Source organism: Panulirus ornatus, chromosome 3 (genome assembly GCF_036320965.1).
Source record: "Panulirus ornatus isolate Po-2019 chromosome 3, ASM3632096v1, whole genome shotgun sequence".
In the NCBI taxonomy this organism is placed as follows: domain Eukaryota; kingdom Metazoa; phylum Arthropoda; class Malacostraca; order Decapoda; family Palinuridae; genus Panulirus; species Panulirus ornatus.
The window spans coordinates 12,130,645-12,149,605 of NC_092226.1; the positions used below are offsets into that span (position 1 = coordinate 12,130,645).

The 18,961-nt window shown below is 44.9% G+C and overlaps 1 protein-coding gene and 1 long non-coding RNA gene across 3 annotated transcripts in view; one reads left to right on the forward strand and one right to left on the reverse strand.

Moving 5' to 3' along the window:
* LOC139760462 (uncharacterized) overlaps positions 1–18,961 on the forward strand; it is a 68,451-nt gene that overhangs the window by 13,986 nt on the left and 35,504 nt on the right. The window lies entirely within an intron of this gene.
* The window catches only part of LOC139760472 (uncharacterized), a 178,675-nt gene continuing 166,564 nt past the window's right edge, over positions 6,851–18,961 (reverse strand). For both annotated transcript variants that reach the window (XR_011715350.1, XR_011715349.1), the window contains one exon: positions 6,851–7,085. This is a non-coding gene — a long non-coding RNA (uncharacterized lncRNA). The remainder of the gene's footprint in view (positions 7,086–18,961) is intronic.

Here is an 18,961-nt window from a genome sequence, read left to right on the forward strand (position 1 = left end):
TCGCGCGGCACAGTTGGTCATAGTCCAATGATTTCAATAAACGTAACTACGGTGTTCAATTTGTTCACATGGCGCCAGTTTCAACAGCCACACAACAAACAGACAAACACAGAGAAAAGGTTTTATTGCCAATATGGCAACAAAATGTTACACCTGTCATGATGAAGGACGACAAATGTCAAGCAAAGCTCCACAAAACCAAATGGGGAAAAATGTTGCTCAAATTAAACACATTATTATTTTTAGCCAGTGGGAGTAATATGAATATATATACCCATTATTTAAGTGTAATTCTAATATCATTCAGGGTCCAGTGACTTCCATATGTACAATGGAAGTGTCCGAGGTACAGAACAGATGTTCACTGGAAGTGCACATGGTACTGTACAGATCCATGTGCATATCCATGCTGTACACGTTACAATACGAGAGATTATTTCGTGGGATTTGTTTGGACGGACAGAGGATTTACAGGGATGTATGTGGGTTCAGATCCCATCCGTCCCATGAGGATGTACGAGATAAATAAATAAATGAATGAATAACATATACAAGGGTAAAAACTCATGGTAACGGGAAATACAAAATATCAAACGCTTTCGTATAATTACGTAGTTAGGACTGAGTGTAGATAGAGAGAATCAGAATATAACATGCCAGCTGCCACTAGGGCGAGGAAGGTAAATGAACTAGGATGCAAGTTACAAACTCAGGTTAAACTGTGTTCCGGGAAACGTATTTACCATAAAGTTATCTGATTTAAATAAGCCAACCTTCTGATGCATAATACTTCTACTACGTTGGATGAGAGACTGTTCAACAATATTTCTAGCCATAACTGAGTTTATTGTATGAGTTAATCTAACACTGCTCCAGCCATACTGATGACCAGAATCTTTAAGGTGGACACATACTGAAAATGATTCACGACCAAACCTAACACTGTTTCTATGTTGCTGTTGAATCGTTTCTTATCACACGCGATAAGAGACGCTGATATGAATCAAAATCTTGGTGTATATAACTTAAGATAACCTTACAAGGGAAACTCTGCTCTCAAGGGATGTGCTAGGATCTTTCCTTGGTCTGTGTCTTCCTAATACGTCATGAACTATCCAGTTTAGATGCACGTTGAGAGAATACAGTCAGCGAACTTGTCTTTAACAGACGTTTGTGTCAGATAACAGTTTATGATGGTTCGTTAACCCGTAACGGCGTCAGCAGGTCGAGTCATCGTCATTAGTGATGCAAGGGAGGTACACGTTGCCCTGGACGGCTCTCCTGCTTGTGTATACAACACCCTGCGGGCCCACGACCACATCTCCCCACGTACGGTCCTTCTGCTTGTATACGACGCCCTTCAGGCCCTGCAAAATCTCCCTACGGACGGTCCATATGACTGTATATGACACCGTGCAGGCCCACCAACACCACCCCCAAAGGACGGTCCAACATCTCCCCTACAAGACAACCAACACCTCATCCACGGACCACCTAACATCTCCCCTTCAGGTCAACCAACACCTCCCCACGCACGGGCCAGCAGCACCTCCCCTGCAGGCCGACTCACACCGGTAGAATGAAACGCTTCGATCACCCCCAGCTGTTTTCGGAAGTTGAAATCATGTTGGTCCGACAGGTTATTGATGTGTTTTGACCGAAACTGACCTTCATTACTACAGCAAATCACCATGTTATGAGATCCCCCCCCCCCTTACCTAATGATAATGGGGACCCACCCCCCTCCCCGAGTAGGTAGAGGACATAAAAAAAGAAAACGAAATTTGCAACAGAAATGAAAGTCAGGATCGCTCAACAGACGTCAAAAAAAAACATCAGAAAAATAATGTCAACCAAACCAACCCTAACCTAGCCTATCGTAACCTAACGGCCTAACCTAACCCATCGTACCCTAACCTAACCTTTCGTAATCTAACCTATCGCAACCTATCCTAACCCATCGTAACCCAACCGATCATAACCTAGCCTAACTATCGTAACCTAACATATTGTAACCTAGCTTAACCTAACCTATCGTAACCTAACCTATCGTAAACTAGCCTAACCTATCGTAACCTAACCTATTATAACCTAGCCTAACTTATCTAACCTAACATATTGTAACCTAACTTAACCTAACCTAACCTAACCTATCGTAACCTAACCTATCTCAACTTCTGAAATAAACTCAGAAGAGCCATAATCAGAGGGTCTTAAAATTTGCCTAAACTACCGATTCCAGTACTTAAAATCCCGAAATTCTCTGGATATCCGAAACGCTAATAATATCCCAACACCTTCCTATGTACGTCCCAACACCAACCCACTCCTCCAGACCCACCAACACCTTCCTACACACCCCGCCACCAGCACCAGTCCACACCTCGCCAGGCCGGACGCCCAGCCTCACTTCCCTCCCTCCCTCACACAGATAACGCCACCCGCACCTCCCACTCCGCTCCTGTGGTGGCTACATTCAGACAAACACAGCTAGGCCGGAGCCATAGTATGTCGACCAGCGACGGCATCCATGACAGTGTGAACCAAATAATGTTGTTTTGTACATTATGGACGATCCATGACAGTGACTAGGGTGAATAGGAACATTGCAACACTTCAGGTTTACATGACCCAAGTGCATGTGTCAACCAAGGTGGCAAACCTAAACTATAATACAGGAGTTTAGACCATGACAACACCCCTATAGCCTTGCAGAAACGCGACGTAGATACAAACAAAATTTCCCGTTTGTTGTACAAAATTATGAACGAGACAAAGATCAATAAACAATTATAAAATTCAACTGTATGACGAAAAAACACAAGGATCAATTCTCGGTATTATGATTAGTCTCGGAAATTCAGCGAATTTGGCTAGGTTAGTTTTGATGGATTAGGCTAGACTTGTTGGGTTAGGTTAGGTTTGTTAGGTTAGTTGGGTTAGATTTAGGTTAGTTGGGTTAGATTAGATAAGTTAGGTTAGCAAGGTTAGGTTAGTTAGCTTGGGTTTGTTAGGTTAGGTTAGGCTTTATATTAGGTTTGTTAGGTTAGGCTTGTTATATTAGGTTAGGTTGGGTTTGTCCTAACACCCTGACTTAAAAAAAAAATTAGGTTAGGTTTGTTAGTTAATGTTAGGCTTGTTACGTTAGTTTTTTTTTTTTAGGTTAGGCTTGTTAGGCTGGGTTAGGTTTGTTGGGTCTGGTTAGGTTCTTTAGGTTATGTTTGTTAGTTCACGTTAAACTTGTTAGGTTAGGTTTGTTAGTTTACGTTAGGCTCGTTACGTTAGGTTAGGTTTGTTAGTTTACGTTAGCCATGTTACGTTAGGTCTAGGTTTGACACTTTACGTTAGCCTTGTTACGTTAGGTTAGGTAGGGTTTGTTAGTTTATGATAGGCTTGTTCACGTTAGGTTAGATTTGTTAGTTTATGATAGGCTTTTACGTTGGGTTTGTTTGTTAGTTTATGATAGGCTTGTTACGTTAGGGTTTGTTTGTTAGTTTATGATAGGCTTGTTACGTTAGGTGTGTTTGTTAGTTTACGTTAGGCTTTTCACGTTAGGTTTGTTTGTTAGTTTATGATAGACTTGTTACGTTAGGGTTTGTTTGTTAGTTTATGATAGGCTTGTTACGTTAGGGGAAGTTTGTTAGTTTACGTCAGGCTTTTCACGTTAGTTTAGGTTTGTTAGTTTATGATAGGCTTGTTACGTTAGGGTATGTTTGTTAGTTTATGATAGGCTTGTTACGTTGGGTTAGGTAAGGTTTGTAAGTTTATAATAGGCGTGTTACGTTAAGTTAGGTTTGTTAGTTTATGATAGGTTTGTTACGTTACGTTAGGTTTGTTAGGGCAAGTTCGGTGTAGCTGAAATCGTTCTTCGATAGTTTTTGACGTCTTGTGAACGATGCTGAGCTTCAGTTCTGCCGCAAACAAGTGAATGTGTCCGTAATGGTAATTTCACCTCATTTCTTCCACCATATGACATAATGGGTAAACCTCAAAACTGCGACACAAACACTGAGATAATGAAACGCGTCCTGGTTTCTGAGAATAATGAAATTCGCATTTTTAGACGAATCTGAATACGAAAAATACAAATCATTTTATCGTAACTAAAATTTGTTCCACTTGGAATTCCCTTAATGTTTGAGAATTTAAAATCCTGGCGGTAAACAACGAAGCTCTCTTGATGTCAGTTAAATAAAAATATATATTGGATTTCATTGTTTTTCTTCGCTCGTACATACATACGGTACTAACTTGTATGGTACGGTAAATACGGTACACATGAAGCTTATTGGTATGGTACAGTTAGTACCGTACACACACACACACACACACACACACACACTCATGTATGGCTGCTTTACGAATCAATTTACATTGAATTCAACATTCATTTACATAAACAACAGTATATTGCTTGTCTTACCGTGAATGATGGGTCACTGATGACGTGTTGGCAGGAACAGGCCAACGGTGGTAGGTGTTGGTGGTAGTGAGGCGTCACTGGTGAGGTGTTGGCAGGAGCAGGTTGGTGGCGGTGGCAGGTGGTGGTAGTGAGGCGTCACTAATGAAGTGTTGGCAGGAGCAGGTTGGTGGCGGTGGCAGGTGGTGGTAGTGAGGCGTCACTGGTGAGGTGTTGGCAGGAGCAGGTTGGTGGCGGTGGCAGGTGGTGGTAGTGAGGCGTCACTGATGAGGTGTTGGCAGGAGCAGGTTGGTGGCGGTGGCAGGTGGTGGTAGTGAGGCGTCACTAATGAAGTGTTGGCAGGAGCAAGATGGTGGTGGTGGTGGTGGTAAGGCGTCAGTCAGGGTCGAGGCGCCAGGGTTAGCAGACGGTCGGTGACGTAATCCTCGGTAATTATCTTCCTATACACAGCCATCACCTAATGTACGTTCTCTCCGGGCATTACGACGACTCTATATAGACGTATATAATTACCTTACACCATAACAACACTGAAGGTTATACACATTCTCAGAGAAACAACCGCGAGGAGTCGTGCACAGTGTCTACGTAAACACACCAACTCCATTACTGCGTCGGGGAAGCACCAAGTCCTAACCCAGGTTGGAAACTACACTAGGGAAGCGTCACTGTGGCCCAGTCGCGTTGTTGTGACGTCGACGGGCAGGTACACAGCGCCATCTCATGGTGTGCGACCCTTCTTGTTATGATCATAGAAAACGTTAGTTTTTCATCGCAAAAAAGAAAACTTAATTTTTGGGGGTGACTATAATACTCTAGGTAAACACACACACACACACACACACACACACACACACACACACACACACACACACACACACACACACAATTAAAATGAGTAAGCGTCAGAATTGATGGTTAGTTTAAATAGGTTGGAGGTGTTTAGCAACATCTTGCTTACACAACTTGCATACGTAATAATTTGTTGACATATGCATAAATAAGAAGCACTTTATATAGCAACAGCTCCTTAGGTCCTCTCGAGGTAGTTTGTTTTTTGGTGGAGGAGATCAGAGAATGGGAGATGAGTGTGGTAAAGAAAGACATACACATGATTTCAAAAGGAATGCATATGAACTTTACATATAACGAAATAGCTTTATCTGGCGTAGGTTTAAACGTATCTCTAGCGCTGTTTAAAACTGCTCTGATGCTGATGGCTCATTCCAATCGACTATACACCAGGACTCACACGACGACAGACCATTGTCAACCATCCTGTTGAATCACTTCGCCTCATTCGAGGTAAAATGGTTGTCCACGAGTTTGTATCCATTACTACGATTGAGATCAGACGAATCTAGCTTTAAGTTTAAGACTTGTTAGATCGACGTTATATATAAATGCTTTTGATGGTTTGGAATACCTTCATGACACCACATAATGTAAACTAATATAGATTCAATGTTCTTTGGTTTGCTCTTATAGGATCTGTCTCTCAGTCAGGAACTCATCTTGGTAGCTGGTCACTGCACTCCCTCTCCATTCTGTCTTTGTCTTCGTCTTTTCAAGGAGGATGACAAAGTCTGGTCACAGTATTGAAGACGGAGGACGGTCAACAGTGAATTGTTAAGAGCAAGGTCGACTTCCTGAGACTTACATTCGAAAGCCCTGTCCATGAATCCAAGAATATGGTTTGACCTTTTTTATATAAATCTTTGCACTACTTACTTACACTGGGCTTTAGGTCACCAGAGATCATTGTACCTCAACATTGACCCTACGTAGCTCAAAAGAATTCATACCATGGCTGGTCTTCACTCGCGTTTGCACGACTAAAGTGTAGAACTTTGTGCTTATGATTCATTCGTCACCTGTGAGAGAAGTCCAACAGTTTATCTATGCGTCAGTTTGAAGTTTGAAGTTCGATTGTGGTTTTATTCCTTGAATTAGAATCGTCTCTAGACTTTGATATCTTACAACGCAGCTTCATCATCCCCAGTGTCACTGTGTATGAAGAAGACGACAGGTTCCAAGACTTATCCCTGTGGTACACCGCTTGTCACGTCTGACCATTCTGATGCTCGGCCATCAAGCAATATTCTTTGTGTACGACCAGTTAACCCGTTTTCTAACCACCGAAGCATAGCCATGATTATATAACGTTACCTTTGCTATGAGATTGTATTCAATGCTTTCTGAAAACTCTAAATTTCTGACATCAGTTGCTTTAGTTTCACCATGCATGTTGATTACATCAAAGCGTAGACCAAGCAGATTTCTCATACATGACATAGATTTCGTGGGAAATCATGAATGATGAGACTTTAAATGACTGAAAATCTTGTCTCGTGTGACATTTTCTATAAGGTCACTAACGCCAGACGTTCGTTTCACTGGGCGATTATTTCCGGGTAGTGACTTAGTACGTTTATTTTCTTTAATATCGTTTGGTGCCAATCCGAAGCAAGACTCCTCAAATCATAATCTTATTCATTCTTGTGTCTATAACGATAAACAAAGTAGCAATCATTTGAGGAAACTCCTCATCTTTCCCTCGTAGATGTCGCTGGTGTCGAGATGACAGATAAGAGAGTGTATTACCGTCACCACCACCACAGATCATCCTGGACAGCGTCAGACGCTTCGTCTGTCGCCTCGGCACCTGGGGGGAGGAAAACACAACATGAACCATTCACGGCGGGAAGAATTCCTGGCGAAGTGCTCGGGATAGCGGGTGACGGAGCCACCGGCTATCCTCACCCGTGTGCGGGTGACGGAGCCACCGGCTATCCTCACCTGTGTGCGGGTGACGGAGCCACCGGCTATCCTCACCCGTGTGCGGGTGACGGAGCCACCGGCTATCCTCACCTGTGTTCGTCCTCCTCGCCATCATTCAAGACTTAGATCTGTTTATTTGTTATTGACACTGAAGGGCTATGGTGGACAGGGGGTTATTACCTCGCCACATGACTGGAGCTGGATGGTACATAGACCAGATGTACATAAACAGTGTGTGATAGCACATCTTCGCAAGACTCGTGTCCCCAGATGAGAATATAGTCACATTTTAGTTTATTTCTCCTTCGTCACAAAACTTGGACCACAAATGTCTCCTTCATCTTAAAAAAAAAAAGAAGAAATAAGGAAAAAAACCTCTAAGTTTTTCTTGTTTAGTTGGATGAACAGATGATATTCACGTATTCTGGGCCCGTTCTAACAAGACCTGTCAGAGAACCACAGATGGTGGTGAACACGATCTAGGTCGAATTTCTGTAGTTATTGTATTGTATTGTAGTGAGGGTGCCTCCCAGGCGGGCTGACCTCACTACATAGTGGTGTCACAGATGATATACGCATACTGCCTGGCCAATAACCCCTCGGCCAACACACGCCCAATAACCCACGGCCAACACACGGCCGGAGGACCTGCTGGCCAACAACTGGCGGAGGGTCTGGCGCAAAATGCTGGCCAAAGTAAGGTATTCCCTGGGGGTCTATTATTTACTTGAGTGGTGTCGGTATGGTGGTGGTGGTGTGTGTGTGTGTGTGTGTGTGTGTGTGTGTCATTCTCTAGTTGAACTGTGAGGGGAGGGAGTTTCACACTCGTGTCTCTCCGCTCAATCTCTTGACCATTTTCTACTGTCATACAACCTTTGACATTCTCGTATGTTGTCCACATTTACCACATTCTTGTCCACATTTAAAACATTCTTGTCCACATTTAAAACATTCTTGTCCACATTTACCACGTTCTTGTTGCGTGTCTTCCACCCATCCACCACTGTCCTACCATCAGAGAACTTCTCCACTTATTTTGTCACAAGTGTGTGGTTGGACTCCACGTCTGATATGTCCTCTGGTTGCTTTGTCCTTACATTATCGATCTTATCTAAAGGTTGTGATAAGGTCACCCCTCACTCTTCTCTCTTCCCGGTGTGTGTGTGTGTGTGTGTGTGTGTGTGTGTGTGTGTGTTCAACGCCAACTAGTATCCGACTGGCACCAGGAACCATAGCAGTGGTTAAAACCAACCACACCTACCATACCACATCTACATCATCACACATTCAACGACCAAAGCAAAATATACCACACCACCACACCAGGCCTCACCACCACCACCACACCAGGCCTCACCACCACCACACCAGACCTCACCACCACCACACCAGACCTCACCACCACCACACCAGACCTCACCACCACCACCACACCAGGCCTCACCACCACCACACCAGACCTCACCACCACCACCACACCAGACCTCACCACCACCACCACCACACCAGACCTCACCACCACCACACCACCAGACCTCACCACCACCACCACACCAGACCTCACCACCACCACCACACCAGACCTCACCACCACCACACCAGACCTCACCACCACCACACCAGACCTCACCACCACCACCACACCAGACCTCACCACCACCACCACACCAGACCTCACCACCACCACACCAGACCTCACCACCACCACCACCACACCAGACCTCACCACCACCACCACACCAGACCTCACCACCACCACACCAGACCTCACCACCACCACCACACCAGACCTCACCACCACCACCACACCAGACCTCACCACCACCACACCAGACCTCACCAGGCAGGCAGGCAGGTGCCGCAGTATTGATCTTGGTGAAGCACCACAATCACAGGCCGGCCTGACACGCCAACGTTCGCCTGAGTCACGTCGTTCGTCAACATGAATCCGATCCTCCAATGGATTGCTGTAGGAGAGGAAAACTCTCGCGTTTTTTGGGTTTGACGTAGACTTTCCTCCCGCCTCCTGGGAACCGCATCTTATAATCGCAGATGACCATAGTGGTGAGAGAAGACTTGAGACATCTTTTTCTTTGGGGATTTTTCGATCAATTTCTTTCGGTAAAAGCACAATGATGTATATAAGACACCGCAGCGGAGGAATGTCTGTCGTTTCCCTCTGGAAGAGGGTGGTGCCAGGCCAGAGGAGCTGCTGTTGTGGCTGGTGTGAGGCGCAGTTGTTGTGGCTGGTGTGAGGCGCAGTTATTGTGGCTGGTGTGAGGCGAAGTTGTTGTGGCTGGTGTGAGGCGCAGCTGTTGTGGCTGGTGTGAGGCGAAGTTGTTGTGGCTGGTGTGAGGCGCAGTTGTTGTGGCTGGTGTGAGGCGAAGTTGTTGTGGCTGGTGTGAGGCGCAGTTATTGTGGCTGATGTGAGGCGCAGTTATTGTGGCTGATGTGAGGCGCAGCTTGTTGTGGCTGGTGTGAGGCGCAGTTGTTGTGGCTGATGTGAGGCGTAGCTGTTGTGGCTGGTGTGAGGCGCAGTTGTTGTGGCTGGTGTGAGGCGCAGCTGTTGTGGCTGGTGTGAGGCGCAGTTGTTGTGGCTGGTGTGAGGCGCAGCTGTTGTGGCTGGTGTGAGGCGCAGCTGTTGTGGCTAATGTGAAGCGCAGATGTTGTGGCTGATGTGAAGCGCAGCTGTTGTGGCTGATGTGAGGCGCAGCTGCTGTGGCTGGTGTGAGGCGCAGCTGTTGTGGCTGGTGTGATGCGCAGCTGTTGTGGCTGGTGTGAGGCGCAGTTGTTGTGGCTGGTGTGAGGCGCAGCTGTTGTGGCTGGTGTGAGGCGCAGTTATTGTGGCTGATGTGAGTCGCAGCTGTTGTGGCTGGTGTGAGGCGCAGTTATTGTGGCTGATGTGAGGCGCAGTTATTGTGGCTGATGTGAGGCGCAGCTTGTTGTGGCTGGTGTGAGGCGCAGTTGTTGTGGCTGATGTGAGGCGCAGCTTGTTGTGGCAGGTGTGATGCGCAGCTGTTGTGACTGATGTGAGGCGCAGCTGTTGTGGCTGATGTAAGGCGCAGTTGTTGTGGCTGATGTGAGGCGCAGCTTGTTGTGGCAGGTGTGATGCGCAGCTGTTGTGGCTGATGTAAGGCGCAGCTGTTGTGGCTGGTGTGAGGCGCAGCTCTTGTGGCTGGTGTGAGGCGCAGCTTGTTGTGGTAGGTGTGAGGCGCAGCTTGTTGTGGCTGGTGTGAGCAATGGAATTATGTGGATGTCTGGGTCGGTCTGATCACCACGTCTTAACGAAAGACAGATGAGCCAATAAGAGGAACGCTAGGGGATCACAACCTCCCCCATGTTTACAGGGACGGGAGTATATGTGTGTGTGTGTGTGTGTGTGTGTGTGTGTGTCGTCCACCCCCTTCACCAATCTTTACCTCAGCTGCTACCAGGAAACAGACGGGTCGTCAAGCCTAAAACCCAAGACACGACGGAAGGTAAGAATCCGTTCCAATCTTCGCTGCAATAATATTCTCAAGTCGGTTGTAGACCGAGTCTCACAACTGTGGCGCAACGTCTGTATTTGGACGAGTTTGTATTTTTTTGAACTTATCCTGTGATTTACGTAAGGGAAGCTTTGGGTCCTTTCCACACCCCGGAAGCTCTTCAGTGCAGTTCCATGAGACATGTTACCCTGGGAGATGAAGTTGGATGTGTATGCTGCAGTGCGACATAGAGATGATTCTCAGAGCCATCGCTCCCACACACACACACACACACACACACACACACACACATTATCAGCTGGAAGAGAAAACGTTTGGATACTGGAAGTATGAAATACTGTTTTCCTTCCAGTAAAAGCTGTAAGGCTTGAGAACGGTTCACCTTCCAGTAGAAACTGGAAGTCTGAAGAATAGTCTATGGTTTTCTTTCCAGTAGAAACTGGAAACCTGGAAAACAGTTCATTTTCTAGTAGAAACTGGAACCCTGGAGAACAGTTCACTTTCTCCTGGAAACTGGAAGCCTAGAGAACAATTCACTTTCTAGTAGAAACTGGAAGTCTGGAGAACAGTTCACTTTCTAGTAGGAACTGGAAACATGAAGAACAGTTCACTTTCCAGTAGAAACTGGAAACCTGGAGAACAGTTCACTTTCTCCTGGAAACTGGAAGCCTAGAGAACAATTCACTTTCTAGTAGAAACTGGAAGTCTGGAGAACAGTTCACTTTCTAGTAGGAACTGGAAACATGAAGAACAGTTCACTTTCTAGTAGAAACTGGAAACCTGGAGAACAGTTCAGTTTCTAGTAGAAACTGGAAACCTGGAGAACAGTTCACTTTCCAGTAGAAACTGGAAACCTGAAGAACAGTTTACCTTGCAATAAAAATCAAGTCATGTGGCACCATCCATATGGCATTATTCATGTGGTACCATTCATGTGTCACCATCAACACAGTACCAACCATGTGTCATCATTCCTGTGGCATCATACATGTGCCATTTATGTGGCACTATTCAGGAAGGACAATCAGGTAACAGGGAGGACAATCAGGTAACAGGAAGGACAATCAGGTAACAGGGAGGACAATCAGGTAACAGGGAGGACAATCAGGTAACAGAGAGGACAATCAGGTAACAGGGAGGACAATCAGGTAACAGGGAGGACAATCAGATAACAGAGAGGACAATCAGGTAACAGGGAGGACAATCAGATAACAGAGAGGACAATCAGATAACAGAGAGGACAATCAGGTAACAGGAAGGACAATCAGGTAACAGGGAGGACAATCAGGTAACAGGGAGGACAATCAGGTAACAGGGAGGACAATCAGGTAACAGGAAGGACAATCAGGTAACAGGGAGGACAATCAGGTAACAGGGAGGACAATCAGATAACAGAGAGGACAATCAGGTAACAGGGAGGACAATCAGGTAACAGGGAGGACAATCAGGTAACAGGGAGGACAATCAGGTAACAGGAAGGACAATCAGGTAACAGGGAGGACAATCAGGTAACAGGGAGGACAATCAGGTAACAGGGAGGACAATCAGGTAACAGAGAGGACAATTAGGTAACAGGGAGGACAATCAGGTAACAGGGAGGACAATCAGATAACAGAGAGGACAATCAGGTAACAGGGAGGACAATCAGATAACAGAGAGGACAATCAGATAACAGAGAGGACAATCAGGTAACAGGAAGGACAATCAGGTAACAGGGAGGACAATCAGGTAACAGGGAGGACAATCAGGTAACAGGGAGGACAATCAGGTAACAGGAAGGACAATCAGGTAACAGGGAGGACAATCAGGTAACAGGGAGGACAATCAGATAACAGAGAGGACAATCAGGTAACAGGGAGGACAATCAGGTAACAGGGAGGACAATCAGGTAACAGGGAGGACAATCAGGTAACAGGAAGGACAATCAGGTAACAGGGAGGACAATCAGGTAACAGGGAGGACAATCAGGTAACAGGGAGGACAATCAGGTAACAGAGAGGACAATTAGGTAACAGGGAGGACAATCAGGTAACAGGAAGGACAATCAGGTAACAGGGAGGACAATCAGATAACAGGGAGGACAATCAGGTAACAGGGAGGACAATCAGGTAACAGGGAGGACAATCAGGTAACAGAGAGGACAATTAGGTAACAGGGAGGACAATCAGGTAACAGGGAGGACAATCAGGTAACAGGGAGGACAATCAGGTAACAGGGAGGACAATCAGGTAACAGAGAGGACAATTAGGTAACAGGGAGGACAATCAGGTAACAGGGAGGACAATCAGGTAACAGGGAGGACAATCAGATAACAGGGAGGACAATCAGATATCAGAGAGGACAATCAGGTAACAGGGAGGACAATCAGGTAACAGAGAGGACAATCAGGTAACAGGGAGGACAATCAGGTAACAGGGAGGACAATCAGGTAACAGAGAGGACAATCAGGTAACAGGGAAGACAATCAGGTAACAGGGAGGACAATCAGGTAACAGGGAAGACAATCAGGTAACAGGGAGGACAATCAGGTAACAGAGAGGACAATTAGGTAACAGGGAGGACAATCAGGTAACAGGGAGGACAATCAGGTAACAGGGAGGACAATCAGGTAACAGGGAGGACAATCAGGTAACAGAGAGGACAATTAGGTAACAGGGAGGACAATCAGGTAACAGGGAGGACAATCAGGTAACAGGGAGGACAATCAGATAACAGGGAGGACAATCAGATATCAGAGAGGACAATCAGGTAACAGGGAGGACAATCAGGTAACAGGGAGGACAATCAGGTAACAGGGAGGACAATCAGGTAACAGAGAGGACAATCAGGTAACAGGGAGGACAATCAGGTAACAGGGAGGACAATCAGGTAACAGGAAGGACAATCAGGTAACAGGGAGGACAATCAGGTAACAGGGAGGACAATCAGGCAAAAGAAAGACAATCTCCAGGACTGGGGAAGTAGGCCCGTGATGGGCAGCGAATCTGCTGACATTAGAGGTAATCAGCTGACATTACAGGGAATCAGCTGACATCAGAGGCAATCGGCTGACATCAGCGTGAATCAGCTGACATTAGAGGCAATCCATCAGCTGGCATCCGATGTAATCAGGTGAGACAATGGAAGATCGTGAGTGTTAATCAATAGCCAAGTTGGTTTGGGGTTGTACGGCTGCTCGTCTGGTGGTGGGGGTAACGGCCCAATCATTGGCTCTCTACAACAACAACAACAACAACAACAACAACAACAACAACAACAACCACAACAACAATAACAATAACAACACATCCGGGATTCATATGGCTGAAGGACACTTCCGTGGTTAGGGAAAGACAGAAAGCTTGACCCAACCAACTATGAAAACAGACTGGTCAGCCAGGAAGCAAAATATGAACGAATAAAGGGAGGAACAAACGCCAAAATGATTGAACCTTCGAGTTCAGATCCCGGGGCCACGTACCAATAACCTAAACTTTTACCTAATATATATATATGTATATATATATATATATATATATATATATATATATATATATATATATATATATATATATATATATATATATATATATTCCTATGAGTCCACGGGGAAAATGAGACACGATAAGTTCCCAAGTGCACTTTCGTGTAATAATCACATCATCAGGGGAGAGAGACAAGAGAGAAAGATAACAGTCAGTTGATATGAGATGACCAGATAACTGTTTTATTTTCATCAGATTCTTTCTGAATGTTTAAGTTGTCTAATATCTCATTTTTTACATGGGTGGGGAGATTGCGTAGCATTCCACGAAAAGCTGTCTCAACGTTTAGGCGTAAATCCATCCAATCATCTCCAGGAGCGTGTGGGGAGGTCGGTGGAACAGCTGGGGAATGACTGCGGGTTGCTGGGTGAGGCTCAGTAATACGAGCAGGCGGACGTGCCTGTAGCGCTGTGCTTTGATGAGCTGTACCGCGATGCTGGGGCGTGTAGCTGGAGTAATCTATCTTGGACTGTCTTCTGTCTGCTGCTGAGTCGTTGGTTATCATTCCTTGGATGATTCGTGCTTCAGCGATGTGTCGATGTCTCGTGTGTCTCTCGTTCACGGCGTAGTATCCCTGTGGACTGAATTACTCGTCTCTCGTGTGAGGGTCTGTGTTGGTGACATGTAGTTTGATGGAGCCTTCTTTGTAGGTGAAGGTAAGGACGAGTCGTCTAGATGGCTAGTGTACAGGTTGTGCTTCCCACATACGTAAGTCATGTTAGTTAGCAGCTCACAGTCTCCATGGCGGACATTTGAATTCCTAAACTACGTTCGATTGTTGTGATGTGTCTTTTGTTTTCTGTATAGGTAGTTCCTCATGACGAGTTTGTTTGTTGTTTTGTTTCTAGAGTAGATAAGTAGACTGACTTTGTTTCATCTCGTGTTGTGTGGTTGATGTGTCTGGAGTCGAGGTCTCGTCGTAAACATTCGTCTGTCTTGTATGCTGTTGACATCTGGATGCAACAGATGCAACAGAATATGTTTACAAGGAGAACTGCTGCCAACATACATAAGTGTATATATATATGTAACTGGTGTGTCTGATGCCGGGTTAGAGAGGCAGAGGAGATAAATCTGTCTGAATGATGATGCTTTTGATGTTGTCTTCCAATACAATAACACTGTCACTAAGACCTTAATTGAAAGCAGGCCAAATTATCAGGAAACTGAGAGTTTACACCGTCAAATGTAAGGCATGTAGAGATGTATCCATTGGTCAGACCGGTAAAACAGTAAGTGAGAGATGCTATTGGCACCGTCACTCAGTACGCAGGGATGACCACAAGAATGCGATCGCTAAACATTAGCAAGATATCGATCACACTGTACACTGTTAACAACCCACTCACATTGTACCCTTCTTCGGATCATGCTACCCGGAATGTCACTGAATTTGCCATATTTGCTCATACTAAAAACTTGAGTCTGTCCTCAGGTAACTTTAAAACACATCGTATTATCAACCAAATCATTATGAAAGAATGATCAAGACACGATTCCAATAAGAAAAGTTGTTGAACACACTTCTCGCTACCCAGGCCAACCTCCCTCACACAACCCTTCCCCCAGCCCTCCACCGTAACCACAAGGCACTACAATTCCCCTCCCTCCCTCTTCCCACTTTCCCCTTGAACGGTCAGGTCAGTGTATACCCCGGCATGGCGGTGATAGGATGTACAAGCCTTTGTGTTGATGTTGGGGTTCAGAAACTTTATGAAGTGTTTACACCTGATGAGGCGGAGTGTGTCCTCGTAGCATGTTGTGTGTTGTGTATTGTATGGTAACAACAAGGAAGTGTCTGAACTGCTACTGAAGAGCGATTTCACCTTCACACACACACACACCCTCACACACACACACACACACACACACACACGAATACACACACACACACACACACACACACACACACACACACACACACACATATATATATATATATATATATATATATATATATATATATATATATATATATATATATATATATATATATATATTGTGTGTATTCGTGTGTGTGTGTGTGTGTGTGTGTGTGTTCGTGGACACAGCGGCTCTTGACTGCTGACTGATCATTATCTGGATGTCGTATTCCAACGTTTGATATGTATAATTGCGCAACAAAAAAAATATGTTCGATTCCATTTCTCCGCAAGACTTGTAGTATCCGATATACGTAGGTCGCTGGAGTTAATAGGTTACCAGTGGACGAAGGGTTGATTGTAACCAGGACACTGTAGCCATCCAGGTGAAGTTAAGGTAACAGTATACGTGGAGGAGAGAGAGAGAGAGAGAGAGAGAGAGAGAGAGAGAGAGAGAGAGAGAGAGAGAGAGAGAGGTAGCCACCATCGGCCGCCACCAGCTATCCTGACCAGTGGATGATCTCAGTGGGTCATGAGTGGGCCAGACTCACCGTCTCTTCTGTTGGGGTCGTTTGGACGCCTGGAGGGAGGACAGAGTGACGTGGTTGGCTGGAGGGTAAACTGGTGTGTCTTGATGCCGGGTTAGGGAGGCAGGGGATAATGCGTCTGTCTCTCCTGACATGTGCTCTTCCTCACATACTGCTCGACATCGTACCACTGTTACCAATTTGTAGTTTGTACTGTACAGGGGAGGGAGGGTTTCTATTCACACTTGTGGGGGACGCTATGTATTGACTATTCTCCACTATGGTGACACCTTCTTAAATCTATGTATGGTGGTGTCTGCATCAACCATGTCCTTAGTCATTCGGTTTCCATTCATCCACAAGTCACACATCATCAACAGTCCGTCTTTACATATTTTTAACAATTCTTTTTGTAGTTGAATATTGTATCGTGTCTTCTCGTTCCTCTATCCCACGTCGTCAATATGTTTTAAAAACCCAAAGGCTGTGATCGGGTCACACCTCACTCTTCTCTCTTCTAAGGTGAGCAAATATGAAGCCTTTTAGCCTCTCCCTGTAACTCATCTCTCTTGATTCTGCTACCATCTTTGTGGTTCTCCTCTGGGTCATCCAGACATCTTCGTTTTTCTATAGATGTGGTGATCAAACCTGAGATGCCCATCCTAGTTTTGGCCTGAAGCAAAATTTGAACAGCGGTTTGATATTCCTTTTTTCCCACGTGAGTATTTGAAAGCTATTCTGATATTTGCGAGATGACAGTTTGTCTCCACAATTCTCCTAGTATATGGGACTCTGGCCACTGGTTAGGGACGATGTTAATAACTCAGGTCCCTCTCACACAGAGAATCCTGATGATTACTTCCCGTTCAACACTATTCAAACTGATGTCTTCTTTCACTCTTCTCCAACCTCATCACAAGTGCTCGGGTAGAATATCCTCAGCCATGTATCAGACCAGCTTTGGAGTCCGTTTAGGTCCCCTTGTAAGCTGATGTAATCCTCCTTGCTTTTCACTTCCCTCATGACCACTGCAAACACATTCAGGCAGGAGTCAATGCCTTCGAGCATGTCATTCACATAGATCAAGAAGTGTAGCGGTTCCAACACAGAACCCTGGAGCACTCCACAACTACTGAATGATGGTGATCAACAGCTAATGATCATTAACCCATAATCTGTGACATGAAATATAGAATACCAAAGTACATGATATATATATTAGCTGAGATGGCACGAGCATTTGAATGCCTAAATGAAAGTCATATCATTTACACACACACACACACACACACACACACACATGCCCTGGACTGAACCAGAGCATGTGAAGCGCCTGGGGTAAACCATGGATAGGTCTGTGGGGCCGGGGTGTGGATAGGGAACTGTGGTTTCGGTACATTACACATGACAGCTGGAGACTGAGTGTGAACGAATGTGGCCTTTTATGTCTGTTCCTGACGTTGCCTCGCTGACACAAGGGGCGGCGATCAGGCGTGGAGGAGAAAAGAATGTGAATGTTATTTTTTTTCCCTTTTATTCATGCATTTGTGCTGTTTCCTGTGGGGCGGGTGGTGTTGGGAATGGATGAAGGCGAGTAAGTATATATATATATATATATATATATATATATATATATATATATATATATATATATATATATATATATATATATGAAGGCGAGTAAGTATGAATATATATATATATATATATATATATATATATATATATATATATATATATATATATATATATATATATATATCCCTGGGGATAGGGGAGAAAGAATACTTCCCACGTATTCCCTGCGTGTCGTAGAAGGCGACTAAAAGGGAAGGGAGCGGGGGGGCTGGAAATCCTCCCCTCTCCGTTTTTTTTTAATTTTCCAAAAGCAGGAACAGAGAAGGGGGCCAGGTGAGGATGTTCCCTCAAAGGTCCAGTCCTCTGTTCTTAACGCTACCTTGCTAACGCGGGAAATGGCGAATAGTATGAAAAAAAATATATATATGTGTGTGTGTGTGTATGTGTGTGTGTGTGTGTGTGTGTGTGTGTGTGTGTGTGTGTTGTTACAGGTATTAGTAACACGATCGTAACAACGTCATCACAACAGCATCAGGAGAGCACTGTAATATTTCATCTGAATTTATGAGGCCGTTGTGAGCGGCCTCATATTCCGTGAGAGGATCATATACTGTGAGATGCTCATATTGTGTGACGCACTCATGTATTCTCCCTCACAGTCTTCAAATCTTCTCAATATATATATATATATATATATATATATATATATATATATATATATATATATATATATATATATATATATATATATGCAAGACTTAGGTTACAAAAGGTGAAAGTG